The following is a 15,252-nucleotide window of genomic DNA, read 5'->3' as shown; positions in this document are numbered from 1 at the left end:
CTCCACTGCTGTGGCGTGGCGACGCTATTCCTAAACCAAAACACCCCTCGTAGCCACCTGCGATCACAAATGCAACAAGTCAGTATAGAAACCAACGGGAAGGCCACAGGTTAGAATTCACACGGAGAAAACATCCAGAGGGACACACGCTGACCTAATAAGCACGGCTATCTCGGGATGTGAGGTTATGGGAAGGCTCGCTCTCTTTAACGTGTTTCTATCAGGTTTGAATTTTTTCTTTTTTTACTGATAAGCCCATATTACTTTTATAACTTGGAAAAACAAAACAAAAATTTACTGTTCACAAAATCCAATGTAAAAGCGATAAAGAGGAAAATGAAGAGTCAATCCCCCATTGGTAAACGCAGCTAACTACGTTCTCTTCCTCTCTCTGTCAGCATTTCCCCGGCCTCTGGGCTCTTCCCCACTCCAGCTGCCTGCTTCTGTTTACCCCCGAGGCCTCATGTGCCTTCTCAAGAAGCAGAAGCCTCCTGCACACAGGGTGAACCCTGACATAGCGACGCCCCGGTCCTCCCCTTCAGGTTGGACATTCTGTCCCTGGCTCTGGGAAGGCCCCCCGTGGCCCAGGGAAGCCCTCGCTGGGGCAACAGGTGGCTTTGCTGGAAGATGCTGTCCTCAGAGGGCAAAGTGGCAGCCACATGCTTCCTTAAGAAGGCGAATTAGTGCTCTAGGTCTTACATGGATGAGAGATGAGGTCTTATATGGATGAGAGATGAACGGGGTGGCCAGTCCTAAGGCATGGGACATGCCAGAGCACCCATGGGAAATAAGCCGGTCTGGTGAAAGTCAAGCAGAACTGCCCTTGAATAAAATTAACAAAAGCATCTTGGAGTAAGCGTTAGAACCTGACACATCAGCACAGGCTCTCCGTAAGAGCGTAAGAGCGGATGCTTGGCAGGCAAGAAGGCACTGCCCGCAGAGCAGCTCGCGGGCCTGCGGACGGTGCCGCGTGGGGAGGCAGGGTGGAGAAAGGCCTCTGTCTTAAAGGACCCCTGCTCTGCTCTGAACCCCACACCACGTCTGAGTCATTTCCCAAAAACCTTCTGCCTCCCAAAGTGAGCGTGTGCTGACCAGCCAGTGAGGGACTCCCATCTGCTTTGCGGCTCTGCTTCCCACGTAGGAACACATCCGTGGCATCCGGAGTTACGAACTAGCAAACGTTAGGTGATGGTGGGTTCGAGCTCTAATGATCCATCTCCAACCTGGGCTGGGGACCCAAGTGGGACAGGGCCTGCCTTGACCACGCCCTGGCTCTGACGCTTACCCTGCTGACCTCGGGCCAGGTTTCCTGCGCCTCACTTTTCCCACCTGTGAACTGGGAATGACGTTCAGAGGCGCAACCTCCGCGGGCTGCTGTGGGGACTGAGTGGTGCAGAGCAGAGCCGGGCGTGTGGCAGATGTGTGGTCTTCGCCATTGTTACTGCTGATATTGTCACAACCAGATTAAGTCCCAAGGCTGGGGTATGGGCCTCAGTGCGTCACCTCTGAATGTCTCCAAATCCACACTTGTGCCGAAGACACTGGAGCCCAGCTCTCCTGCTCTGGGTACCCGCCCAGCTCCCCCAGGCCCGGCGGACAGCAGACCACCCCAGGTGTGTGCTTGCCAGCTGCGCCTCACGTGAACAGCGGGGGACCCCACCAGGAACATGTGTCTCACTGCCAAATGCAGAGCAGAAGCTCTGAGGCCTCGAACAGCCTCTCTGACTGCACATCACCCCCACACGCACAGTGCCTGAGCTTGTTCCCTCCCACTCTTGTAGATTTTTGTGGACGTCTTCAAACAATGAGGGCTTTCTCTGTCAGCTGACATCCACTTTTGCCTGTGCCACGTTGTGAGGAAGCCACGAACCCCACCCTCTGGCCTAGAGGGGCTGCTCTTTCGGGCATCCGTCCACTCCTGCCTTCCCTCCCAGCATTTGGGCAGAGCGAGCTGCTGGATTGCTGGTACCTCACCCAAGAGGCTCTCAGAGCATCAAAGACAGGCTCCAGAGATGGGTTTGTTTGTGGTTTTTTTCTAGGTGGAAAAATCACCAGGTGTTGGAAAACTGTGACTCACTGCAAAGTTAAAGGAAAAAAACGAAGTTTCAGAGTGACATGTGAGGAATCCCAGTGGCAAGGAGGAGGCAAAGAAGCAGGAAGGAAGGGCGGGAGGGAGGGCGAGAGGAAGGAAGGAGGGGAGAAAGGCAAAGGAAGGGAGGGATGATGAGGGAGGGGAAGAAGGAGGTGGGACAGGAGAAGGGAGGGACTGTTAACGTTTCCTTATAAGGTTCCACACTGGTTGCTGTGTTACAAAGGGCATGTGTTATTTCCAATTTGAAAAGAGGAGGCTAAATGAGTAAAGGCTAAAGCACAGGGGACAGCTAGATTCACCCTCCAGGAGAAAGAAAGGGCCATCCGTTAGGCGTCCGCCCTGGCCAGCTAACTCCGCCTGGCTGCCCGCTGCACACCTGGCAAGGTGTCGGTGTTTCAGAGCGTCCGTCTGGTGCCCACCAACAGCCCACAGTAACTGGGTGGGTCCCAGGTCACAGACGGGGAGGGCACCAGGCACGGGCCCTGAGCTAACTGACTGCGTCACCACAGCCCCTGAGACTGACATCACCACCCTCTCTCTGCACGTCCAGGTGTGTTACTCCTCTGAGAACACACACCGGCCATGGCCAGGGGGGCATCTGGGATTGCAAGGCAGGCCAGCTGACAGCTTCTTGGCTCTCTGCAGGCCCTTCCTGTTCTGTACCTGTCCCCAGACTCTGAACACCTAAAGACAAGGACCCTTGTCCACATCCAACTCCGAGCACATGTACCGTTGAAAAGCCTGAGGAATGAACGAGTTAATTCACGGCGCTACAGAGAAGCAACACTGCCTCTCCTTCCAACTTCCTGCCAACGCACTGCACTCTCCCTCCTCTGTTTCAGATACGCCTTGAACCTAGGGAGTGTTTAATAAATGTTTGGTGAATTAATGAGTGAACAGAACATACCACACACTAATATGAGAACAACTGTAGGCCACAACAAAACATCAATTGTCTGAACAGGGAGAGGGGGTGGGCTGCTTAGAACACTCGGACAGGTGGAACACAACGCAAGAATCAAAGCAACTGGGAGGGGTTCCTACCTCACTGAATAGTTAGAAGACGTAGAGATTTTAGTATAAAAAGTGTTTTAAGTATTTCCTTAAAACTGTGCGTACTCGTCCTTCTAAAAAAAGGTAACATTTCATGACTAAGGCTAAAACTCTCATATAGTGCTGGCAGAAGTATTGAATATGGTTGATATTTATTAAAATTTTTAGTTTGCAAAGCTTTCACCTAGCAATTCTACTTCTAAGAACTTATCCTCCCCAAAAAAGCAGTTAACAATAACTTACTGAGTAACTCTACGAAAATACTTGCTCGGTTAACGTACCCAGCCTACCATCAGAAAAGGCTCACCACTTTTTCAGAACACAAAGCTTACTAATTTAGGAACTCCGGTATTATTTTTAACATGTTCTGCTGGCACCCAGCAGCCGTCAGCTCCCTGCACTCAATTCTCTTTGAGGCCAATTAGAGGCACTAGGAGCCTACAGCGGGGAAGAAAGGAAAATACACTTACGAAGAGAAGTAATAAAGATTATTTGCACAATCAATTTAAGCAACGTCCAAAAAACCAACAGGAGTGTTTTCCGAGGCTGCCCGCGCTCTGGCTTGCTGGGGCAGGGAGGAGCACCGATGCCTACGACACAGCTTAGTCTGTCCTACCCGACACGGTGAGCACTTGGGGCAAGTTTCCTGGGACGTTTCCATCCTATTAAGTGCACCTCGTCTCCACGCGAAGGAGCCGGGGTCTTCACTTACACAAACTCAGAACCTCACAGGGCAGAGGGCCTAGGCCCCCCCGACCCCCCAGAAACTGACAAGGCTGGTAACCACCTTGTGCTTTGCTAAAATGAAGGGATAACAACTGACAGCAAATCAATACATTCTGAGTAAGCATCAGGGAAATACGTGAGAGGAGAAGACAACACAAGATGAGAATAATCTGCCAGAGATGAAACTGTCACTCATGTTTCCCAGGTGATTTAGAAAAAAAGAGTCTTCTGAAATTTATTAACAAAAACTACAAAATGAAAGGGGCAAAAGATTATACGTAAGTTATTAATACAGGGCTGCTAAATGTGCCTGTTGTCCACCGTCTTTTGATCATAACGTCCCCTGGGGAGTTCACAGGAGGACCCACGGCCAAGCTGGTGTCTGCACGGCCTCACACTGCGGGGTCAGCCCCTGGTCGAAGGGTCGGGCGCCAGAATGAGGGCCCAGCAAGGGGCCTGGGCACAGTGGTGGCTACTTCCAGAACAGACTATGTGCAGACTGAGTCTACAGCTTGCCTGCCAATAGCGCCTGAGAAGTCTAAAGCTTATCTTTTAAAAAGTGAAGGCACCTTGGGTGGAAACAAGCCCAATGTCCACGGACAGATGAATGGAAAAAAAATACAGTAAATCCACCCAGTGGAATATTATTTGGCCTCGCAAAGGAAGAGAGTTCTGACCCGTGCTACACGTATGACCTCAAGGACGCTGTGTTCCGAGAAATGAGCCAATCGCAAAGGACAATTACCGTAGGATCCCACTCACGCGAGGCTCCTAGAGCAGGTGGGTTCACAGAGACGCACAGGCAAGTGGCTGCCAGGGGCTGGGGGAGGGGGATGGGGAGTCAGCGTCCAATGGGGACAGAGTCTCAGTTTGGCAAGATGAGAAAGTTCTGGAGACGGATGGTAGTGACAGCTGCACAACAATGCTGATTACCTAATGCCACTGACTCCTACACTGAAAAATGGTTAAGATGTTACATTTTACGTTATGTGCATTTTACCACAATAATGAAAAAGAGAGAACTCACCTTTAAAGTTGCCGATATACAGGCCGGGCAGGATCTAGGGGAGAGACACAAAGCATCACTGACCGGAGGACAGCATCTGGCACAGGGGCGGGCATGGGGGCCTCCCACCTGCGGTCTGTACCCCACAGCGCGAACCAGCCACACCCACTTCCTGGCACGTCCCAGACGGAGGGCAGGGGAGCTTGGCATCCCTGTCCAGGCTCACGCTGCCCACATCCACTAGGAAGCCCACCCGCACGGCCTGTGGATGCGGCAAGTGGGTGCCCACCAGCTCATGGAATTCAGGGCCTGATCCCACCGTGCTCTCCCTGGCTTCAGGCCCTTTGGTGCTCAAGGGTGCCTTGGAGTCCAGTCCACCACCCTCCAGCCTCCCCCCGCCGTGGCCCAGCAGCCGTGCTCTGAACACGCTGTGCCCACTGCCCAGCGGCTGTGCTCTCAGCCCCTACCCTTGGTCTGGTTCTGACTCACGCCCTGGGGAGGCCTGACCTGGGCCCTGAGTTTGGGGTCAGCCCGGGCTCAGCACCCACAGCCCTCCTGTCCCCTGTGCAGCGACACTGTCACGGGGTCATGACTAGGCAAGGCCGGTCCCTCTGCTGGACTGGAAACCTCCTTGGGCACAAACACATCCTGTGACTGGCACGGCGGCCCAGCCCCGGGACCACGATGACACGGAGTAAAGAGCTGCCACATGAATGAATCGGCCATCTAAACACACGCAAATCATTGAGAACACATTTGTATCAAAACGTCTGCTTCTAAAGCAGTGGCTATCAAAATCAGACTACCCACCAGAACTCCAGAATCCATTAGAAATACAGATTTCTGGCGAGTTCCCCGCACCCCCTACGGAACGACTCAGCAGATCTAAGAACTGGGCACAGTGCTGTTACGCGCACACCAGGATCCGCGGACTGCGAAGCCCAGCCTTGTCCTGCCCGCGCCTGCATGGACGCCCTGAAATTCAGACGCGGCACCGCGCTGCTCAGGAAACACAGCCGCCGTGTTCACCCGCAGCGTTTTCCAAGCGCATACAGCAGGTGGGTTCTGGTGACACTTCACAGCAGACAGCCGATGTCCTGGCCATGTCCTTCTTTCAGTGCCACCCCCGCCCTCTCAGCTCCCCTATTCTTGTCCATGTCACTGAGTGGAAAGAAGCCCGTAGTGACGTCCCCCACAGGACTGACATTTTCAGGCCTCTCCCTGACCACGGCTGCCCTGCTAAAGACTGACGGCTGTGTCGTCGCCGCAGGGGCTCTGCTGTGGCCTGTCAGGGCAGCAGCGCTAGGCCCAGGGACAGCCGGAGTGTCCTCTTTGGCAGCAGAGGCACTGGGGCTGGGAGCATAGTCAGCACCCACTGGCTGCAGCCTTGGCTTCCCGGGGCAGCCCCAGAAATGCTCTCACCTGACCAGTTATGGGCTTTCTTCCTGGCAGGGTAACCCCTGAGTCTGGCTCCCCAGCCTTCCTGGCTATCTGTCCTGTGCTAGCTAACGCAGCCGCGTTTGGATTCTGTTGCCCACAACCAAGGACCCGATGTGGGCTTCAGCGGGCAGAGACGCAGACGTGCAGAAGGTGGCACAGCCCTTGAGGCGAGTCCCAGGCACAGCTTGCCTGTTCCTGCCCTGCCTCTGCCAACAAGACTCACCTGTCCTGCCGGGAAAGCCCAACCAGGAGCCACCTGGAGGGCGTGCTGACAGGAGACCCCCAGCCCCCGCCCGCCTCTGGGCTCCATGGTGCCTCATTTGGCATTTGCTTCTGCTCCTCGATAGCTCCCCAACTTATGTGCCCTCCTCCGACTTTAGTGCAGCACCTTTGCTCAACTTCTTAGCACCCCCCTCGGAATCACTGCCACAGCCTGAGCTGCTGCCTCCAGACGCCTCCCTCCCAGGGATTCCTGGAACCGCCTCAAGGTACAAGCTGATCACGTGACTCATCTTAACTCCTCGAAGGGCTCCACCAAGCTCTCAGCACCAGACCCACTTCCTATGCCTGGGCAGGTGAGGCCTTCCAGAAGTGAGCCAGCCAGCTCATGCCTGCCTCAGCCCCACCCTGGGTGACTTCTCCAACCTCACCCAGGTCTGAGGAGGTTGCCACAGTACGGCCGGCCTATGTGGCCATGCAGAGATGCAGGCCGGGGCCCCCAAATTCTAGCATCCAGGTTTTACAGGAAGCTGCAATTTTCAAATACTGCCAACCAAATTTTTAAAAATAACTTAAATACTGTGATGGACAATAGAACACATCTGTGGGCTGTGGCCCATGCACCTGTGTGACCTCTCTGCTGCCTGCTTCCTATTTGTAAATATATTTTTTCTAAAGGTGATTGGTTCTCCCTTGGGCAGGTACTCAAATCCTTCTTCAACGAATGAAGGAACAAACAGACAATGTGAACAGGGTGAGAGGAAAGGAGAGACACAAAAATCAGTGGTGACGAAAGCCTGACGCAGCCTTTGCAGAGGGATCGAGCACTGGCCCTCCCTGCCCCGGGTGGGTTTCCACGTGGGAAACGGTGCCAGGCAACACCAAGGCAGGGGCTGGCGTTGGGTCAGAGCTGGCACCCGCGCCAAAGACAGCAGACCTACGGAGGCCACTTACTGAAAGGAAAGTACGATGTGTATTTTACGTGCATTTTAAATACCTTTAAGTGATGTAGAAAAAGGGCAGAGTCGTCAGTCAACTTTCAGGGCTGGAACCAGAAAGCAGACTGCTCAACTCCGCCTCTGTGTCAGAGTGTGATTCTCTCCCACAAAACAAGATTAAGGAGGGCTGGTTTCATGGAGAACAAATAAAAAACCCATGAATATTTAAACTTCCACACTAGCCAGCTTCCTAATTCAAACTTGACACTTAAAAATTCTGACACCTCTACTTTGGTGATGTTACTGCTACTGGTAATCCCTGAGTACAGGAAAAGAGAAAATAAAATAGGATAATTTGCTGGCAGAGAGATGGTTTTCAAAGGAGATGGGGAAGAACAGTGCTCATCCGGGACCCGGCTGACCAGTCTGTTCTCAGAGAAGAATAAAGCAGGAGTGAAATCTGCTCTGGCAGGAAGCGAGGACAGGTCAGGAACAAAAGTCTGTAAATGCAACTTGGGAATACTCTATTACTCTAAAAGCAGCGGCACAGAATCGCTACTAATCATCTGCGGGCCTCTGAACCTGCCGTTCTTTCCTGCTGCTGGGGATGCTCTTCCCCGTCGTTCACCTGGGGGCTCCTTGTCCTCAGGTCTCCCACAGGTGGCGTTTCTAGGGAGGTCTCTCCTGACCACCAAACTCCCAGGCACCCTCATATCGCCTTGTTTTATTTTCTTCATTTATCAGTACCGAAAATGGTTTTATTCGCTTTCTGAGTGACCGTGAAGCAGGGGGAGGGAATCAGTTACCGCGGCGACGAAACAGCACCCACCACGGAGGAAGATGACCCTGGCACTCTGCCGGTCAGATTTCTGGTAACAAGACTGAGCACAGAAATGAAGGCAGAACTCTTCGGTGGAAATCCTTCGAGATCACACTAAAGATGCTCTGTGGTCCACGGCGCCTCTTGGTCACTGTCCTCCCCACTCACAAGTTACACTGTGCTAACTCTGGCTGCACAGAAATGCAAAAAACCAAACCCTTAGCCACAAAAATGCACTTAAGCACAAAAGAATACTGCTTCTAAGGGAGGAAATAGTTTATTTTTTAAACATTCCTCTTAGTACTTCAGGATGCTGTGACTCTAAGAACCCCACCCAAACAGACTAAGAGACAAATCCCTCGTCCAGCAGCGCTGTAAGGCCTGTGTGCGGGGCGCAGAAGGGGTGGAATCGTAACTCTTTCTAGATCAGAAAGGACTTTCTGGGTTTCAAAGCCAGGGATGAAGGAAACTCTGGTGGATTCCCGGAAGGGTCGAAGGTCACAGACACTTTCTTAATGCTATTTAACCAGTTTGCATTTAAAAAGGTAAGAATCTGAGAACACTCTTGTGTGCCCTTAGAATGACGCCATGAACATGTGTTCTTCCATTGTGAAATAAACATGTATCACTAAAAGGAGAAAAGAGAAAGCATTGAGGGAGTGGTGTGGAGGAGGGAAGACAGAGATCACCAGCGTGCAGCCACCGTCCGTCAGTCCTGCAGCTGCGGCTGTGTGTTTACCTCCTGCAGGGGCTTTTCTGGCTGGGCCTAATTACGTCTTTCAAATTTAAGACCCACTACAGGATCTAACACAGTGCTTTGACAATAGCAGGTGTTCAATACCGTAACTGGATGATCGGGTAAATGGACAGAGGAATGAATTATGAGGGCAGCTAAGTCACCTGCTGCCGGGTAGAAACTGCAGCATTTAACAGCGCAAAGCTGCCTGACCTTCCTACACTGAAACAGTGCTTCTCAACTTTTTAAGCTCTGTTCCACCTTCTGATAACTGTTCACGTCCAGATCACACAGGCCTTGGGAGATTCTGAGATGAAGAACCTAAGACCAGTGGTTCTCAGCTGGGGACGACTTTTCCCCAAGGGGTTGTTACCTGTCAAAGTCCAGGGACATTTTTGGTTGTCGCACTGTGGGGAGGAGATGCTACGGACATGTATTGCGTAAAAGTCTGGGATGTTGCTAAACCCATAATGCACAGGGAAGTTGCCACAACAAATGATTATACAGCCCAAAACGCCAACAGTGCGCAAGCTGAGGAATCCTGGTCTATGCCTAGCAGGGACTTATTCATTCCCCCTGAACTGTAATCGTTTCTCAACCGCACTTCCTTATCTTCCTAAGGAAGAAAGAACCATCCTAAAATAGGTGCCAGCCAAATCCAAGGCAGATGTCAACACTGCCACAACTGCTGGGACAAATCCAAGAACACTAGTAACAGAGTATATTCACACTGTACAATTTAGCAAAATTTCTTCTAATAAAGTCTCATTTTCTTCTCCCAAGAACCTGAGTAGTAACTGGGGAAGGTATCATTATACTAATTTTAGAGCCAAAAAGGAGACTGGATTAGCTAATCACCAAAGGCCTTTTATTTCTGAACGTTTCTGAATCCAGGGAGAGAGAGAGAAACTGAAGCTCAGCAGCATTAAGTGACCTGTTCAACATCACACCCATGAAGGGGCAGGGTGGCAGAGACGCCCCACATCAGGCTTCCTGATAGCCTCCCCCCTTAGCAACAGCGGGCTTCTCAGGGAGAAGTGTTTGCCTTCCAGCACCATGAGCAAGCCTCCCATGAAACACCGGGACAGCGGCTGTTCCCATCTGGCAGGATGCTTTCAGAGGACACAGAGCAGGGAGGAAGGAGGAAGCCACGAGACCAGGCAGCTAGATGCTGGATGAGCTCAACCAACCCTGGCAGTCAGTGAATGGCGAGACGTCAGGGCCAGAGGGCCCTCACATCCTGCTCTAGGATGGCAAGGCTTTGGCCCACTTTTAGGTTATCAAGATAGGTTTGCACATAAGAAGCATTTGGGGTCACTTGCTCTGACGTGATGCTTGACTAGAGTGACTAGTTTTGTGTTTTGTTTTTACTGGGGGTATTGTAGTACTTAAGACTAATAAGATGACCGTGAGGACAGGAGTTTTGTTTATAGGCCCTCTCCCTAAAAACGTGGGAGTTTAGACTCTTGAGAGAACTTTGAGTCAATGAGGAGTTTTCAAAGGCTCCACAGAAGCATGACATCTGCATACAACAGCCTGTTTAGTTTAACCTAGTCTTACCAGAGACTTTAGCTAACCTTATCTCTTAGCAGCACAGTGAGGCACTCAGCATGGTGCCTCTGAGCCAGACCAGGTGGGTGACCTTGCGCAGGTCCCTTAACCTCTGTGCACATCACCTGTAAAACAGGCATGAAAACAACAGCACTTACTTCACAGGTCATGGCGAGGAGCCCATGAGTTACTCTACGTGGGGAAGCCCTCGAGGCAGGGCTGGCGCACCATAAGCTCTTTGGTCCTTACACTTTTGGCCATCTCAGCTATTGGGGAATTGCACAAAATCAATGAAAAGATAGTTTAGCTGCCTGCCTTGACCCCTTCTTTATCAATGTCGAACATGAAGGAATAGGGAAGGTGACGTTGCCTATTTTACAATTAATCTGAAACTATGGGGAGCTTTGCAGGTTATCTTTTAGGGACTTGAGAATTTACTTGGCATGAATTAACATCCTAGATCAAAGGAAAGAGTTCTACTATCTTCAAAATCAGTGGGAACTGGAGTCCAAACCCAGTTCTGCCATTCCCAGTATCAGGACCTTCGTCATGCTGCCTAACCTCTCTGAGTCTCTGTTTCCCAGTCTGTACGAAAAGAAGACAGCCTGACCTCATGAGGCTTAGATTTTATAAGGAGCGGGCACATGATATGAGGCTCAAAAAATAACAGCTCCCAACTTCTGTTGCTGCATTCTCTATTTCCTCATCATCTTTATTCGTCCAGAATATAGACGCCTCTTTCCGCTGCATCCTTTGTATAACAAACTGTGTGTACGCCTGAGATGGGCTTACCACTCTGCCAAACAGGAGACTGGGACATGTTGAGAAGAAGATCTACCGTGAGGACATAAAATATAAATAAAAGCTGCTATCCTCAAAGCAGTCAGAATGGAGTCTGCATTGTTTAGTTCATAAGTTTTCTTTTGTCAGGGATGACCAATTTGTACGAGATTAGAGAGAAATCTTGTCCCTGTAACCTCAGGGCACACATTTTCCAAGTTATGTTTTTAGTTCCAAAGGCATTGAATGTTTTTATTTATAAATATCCTTAGAAAAGCATTTCTATGGTTAGCACCTTCCACTGATTCTGCAAATCAACAATGCTTTTCTTTTTTTATAGATGGCGAAAGTACGAAGCCTTGTTCCAAGTAACAACTAGTTACACATGGAAAAAAGTTCTAGTTAAGGCTCTTAGCTACTGGCTCTCAGCAATCTACTTTGCCACTTACTAACCTGTATTATAATTTGGGGTAATTCCTCCTGGTCTCAGACTAAACATGTTCACTCCAGTAGGATCTGCTGCCTGGACTGAATGCTCCTTCTAGATTGCTTTCATCATGTCTTTTATTAATACTTTCGTCACTGCTGAAACTGCCTGTATCTTATCCTCTGGAGCCTCTGCCCCTCCCTGCTCTGTGTTTGCATTCTCTCTCTCTCTCTCTGTCTCTCACACACACACACACACACACACACACACACACACACACAAACACACGCGTGATCTGTGTTGTGCAACACAGTGGCTACTGAGCACTTAAAATGTGGCTAGTTCCAAACGAGATGTGATTTAAGTATGAAATATACACAAGGCTTTGAAGGCATAATAAAAAAATGTAAAATATTCCATGAATAATTTTATGGTTACATGTTGAAATGATAGTATTCTGAATATTTAGTTAAATAAAATGTATTATTAAAATTAATTTCACCTTTTTTCAATGTGGTTACTAAAAAATTTTAAATTACACATTTGGCTCATGTTCTGTTAGTATTGGATAAGCACTGGTCTACTCAAAGGGTTCTTTGAAGATCTTTGTCTGTGTCATCCACCGCTGTACTCCCTCCCCACACGTGGCTCCCAACCAGCACAACCTGGCACACGGCCGTACACGATAAATGTGTTATTAAAAATTAATGACGTCTCTAAGTCTCTCCGTACATATGTGTCTCCGTTCCTACTCTCGAGACAGTGTGTCTGTTTATAATACAAGATAATTATGATACTAAAATAGTCAAGAAATTTAGTACTCTGAAAGGTAAAAAGCATGATACGAATATTACTTTTACTGGAAAACATGAAATTAATTTTGACCCCTTAGGCAATCATTTGCATTCCTGAATATACTTTTTAAATTATAATATACGAATACTGCAAATTAAATGCTGAAAGAGGTGCAGAGTGAACAACTCAAGGGGGAAAAACTGTAGAAACCAATGGAAAGCTAAGGCGTGGCCCCGATCAGGGGAAAGGCAAAGGGAGCCCACCGACTGGTGATGAGCATCTTTATTGCTCTGTTTTAATTTAAAAAGCAGAAGGCTCGCGGCGCTGATGGATTCGCATGCTAACGGGAACATCATGCAAGTATTTATCCGAGAGAGGGAGTCTGTTTTCAAACTTAACCACTGGCCAAAAAAAAGAAAAAAAGCAATGAAATTCTGGTCACCAAATACCTCGGTGAGAGAGACGCAGGCCCCAAAGCACAGCAGCGCTTTCACAACCTGCGTCTCCAGGACACAACAGCGAGACACGGGCAGGGGCAAGAGTCGCACAGGTACCAGGACCCTGACTGCTCTTCCCCGCCTGCCTCGAGTCCCCTTCCAAGGCTCTGACCCGACGCCGGGGCAGATGCAGGAGGGAGCGCCGCACCCTACACCCACCGCCCTGGCAGCCCAATTTACGTGCAGGTGTGCGTGGGGGGGACGCGATGGGGAGAGAAGCAGAAAGCCAGGAACAAATCTGATCCCCGACCATTTAAAAGGCGCTTAAAAAGGCACTTGTCCTCCTTGAGCGCTTTTCAAAGTCTCCCAAGTCTTTCCTGTAAACCTGCGACTACCAAACCACAAACCCTCAACCTCGCGGTCGACACGAATCCCCGGCCCCTCTCAAGGGCGGGGGCCGGAGTCTGGCGCCCCCCTCGCCAGGAAGGACGCGGGCCGCCCCGCAGCCGCGAAGCGGAGAGCAGGGACCGAGCGTCGCGCAGCAGGAGCCGCCGGCCCACAGGGTGTCCCTGCAGCAGGAGCCACGTAACCCGGGATAACTCGGCTTCCAACCTGCTCTCTCCCCCCCAGTCACCGAAAAACGGCTCGGCACCGAGGCCTGCTTCGACCTCGCGGCCCACGGGAGAGCCCGGCGCCGTGGGGCGCGCCCGAGCTGGGCGGAAAGAGGAATTACGGGGAGCCCCGTGCGCGCCCGCTTACTGGCGACGTGGGCGGTGACGCCGCCGGGGCCCAGCCTGGGAGCGGAGGGGAGGGGAAAAGAAACCGCAGACGCTCCGCGCTCAGCTGAGACCTCGGCAGAGCCCAGCGTCGACGCTCCTGACGGGCGCGGCTCGCTCGGCCCGAGTCGGGGCAGGGGCGGGCGCTGCAGCCGGAAGCCGGCGGGCTGGGGCCGGCTCCCGCGGGGCCGTGCGGGCGCGGGGCGCGTTACCTTGTTCATCCCGTTCCCCATGGCGGCCGACGCCGGGCAGGGCGCTCCCGCTCGCTGGCGGCGCGTCACGACGGGGCCGGCTGGGCGGCGGCGCTCGGGAGGGCGCGCGAGCTCCCGGCGTCAACAAGCGCCGCCGTCGCCGTCGTCATCGGGCGGTGCGGGAGCCGCCCGCCGAGCGCTCCGGGAAGCCGGGCTTTCCGCTCGGCCGCCCCGGAACTTCCCGCGGGGCAGGGCCCAGGCGCCCGCGCCGCTGCCGGGAAATGGTCTCGCTCGGCCGGCCCCCGCCCCCGAGCGCGCCGGGCAGGCCCGGCGTCCCTGCCCCACCCCCCACCCCCGGCGCCGGGACCCGCAGTCGGGCTCCCGCGGCCCGAGCCCGGCGCCGGGGTGGAGCGGGGCGGGCGGGACGCGCAGGCGCCGCGAGACCCCGCAGCCGCGCGGGCCTCGGAGCCGGCGTGGCGGTGGGGGAGGGGCGGGCCCCGCGTGGCCGCGTCCCCGCCGGCCTTTTCCCCCGGGCGGCCGGGGCGCCTGTTACCAGCAGTCGCTGCCCTGCCGCGACCGCCTGGGTGAATCAGGTGCTAATCAGAGCCGCGGTCTCGGGGCTCCCCTGCCCGGGTTTTCTGGGTGCAACGGATTTAGGCCGGGGGATTCCTGCAGCCCTGCCCCGGCAGCCGAGACCGAGAAGGCTGGCGGCGGGGGAAGGTGGGCCTGGTGACTGACTGCCCGGGAGGCCTGACCTCCTGCCCCGGGGGGTAGACGGCAGGCCCTCCGACCTCAGACCCCGCGACTTCGGATGGTTTGTCCCGCCGTGTCGGGTCTGCGGTGCTGCCTGGAGCGGGTCGCTTCTGACCGCCTGCAGAATTGGGTCGGGCATTCTGTCATCCCCACGAAATGCTCAAGTTCCTCTCAGGACGACATCCTTGAGCCGGGGGTTTCTCAGTCTAATTTTTGTATCCTCAGCAATGGCCCGAACGTGGTAGGTGCTTAGTGTTTGTTGAATGAACACTTGCACCAGGCTGAGGTGGCCTGGCTCACTCCTGCTGAGCTCGTGTCGACTGCTCCTCCTGCTCATGCAGCGACAGCCGCTGCCACGCTGTGTGCTCTTTGATCCTGTCCTCGAGCCTTTGCTGAGTTCTGCCCTCCACCCGGACACCTCGGTCTCCAGCTCCCCGCATAGCTGCTCTTGCCTGTGAGTTCTCGGCCCAAACGTCATCTCAAAGAGGCTTTTCCTGACCACCCAATTTCAA

At 52.8% G+C, this 15,252-nt stretch overlaps 1 protein-coding gene across 5 annotated transcripts in view; it reads right to left on the bottom strand.

Moving 5' to 3' along the window:
- DUSP22 (dual specificity phosphatase 22) overlaps nucleotides 1-14,115 on the bottom strand; it is a 55,144-nt gene extending 41,029 nt beyond the window's left edge. For all 5 annotated transcript variants that reach the window (XM_012660127.1, XM_012660129.1, XM_012660128.1 and 2 more), the window contains exons 1-2: nucleotides 14,009-14,115; nucleotides 4,899-4,932 (exon numbers count right to left, since the gene is read on the bottom strand). The gene's annotated coding sequence lies outside the window, so the exon portion shown is untranslated. The remainder of the gene's footprint in view (nucleotides 1-4,898; nucleotides 4,933-14,008) is intronic.
- Between the last annotated feature and the right edge of the window lie 1,137 nt (nucleotides 14,116-15,252).

Source organism: Propithecus coquereli, unplaced genomic scaffold (assembly GCF_000956105.1).
Source record: "Propithecus coquereli isolate 6110/MARCELLA unplaced genomic scaffold, Pcoq_1.0 Scaffold657, whole genome shotgun sequence".
NCBI lineage: Eukaryota > Metazoa > Chordata > Mammalia > Primates > Indriidae > Propithecus > Propithecus coquereli.
The sequence above is the reverse complement of the archived record's forward strand: the minus strand, read 5'-3'. Positions and strand labels throughout refer to the sequence as shown.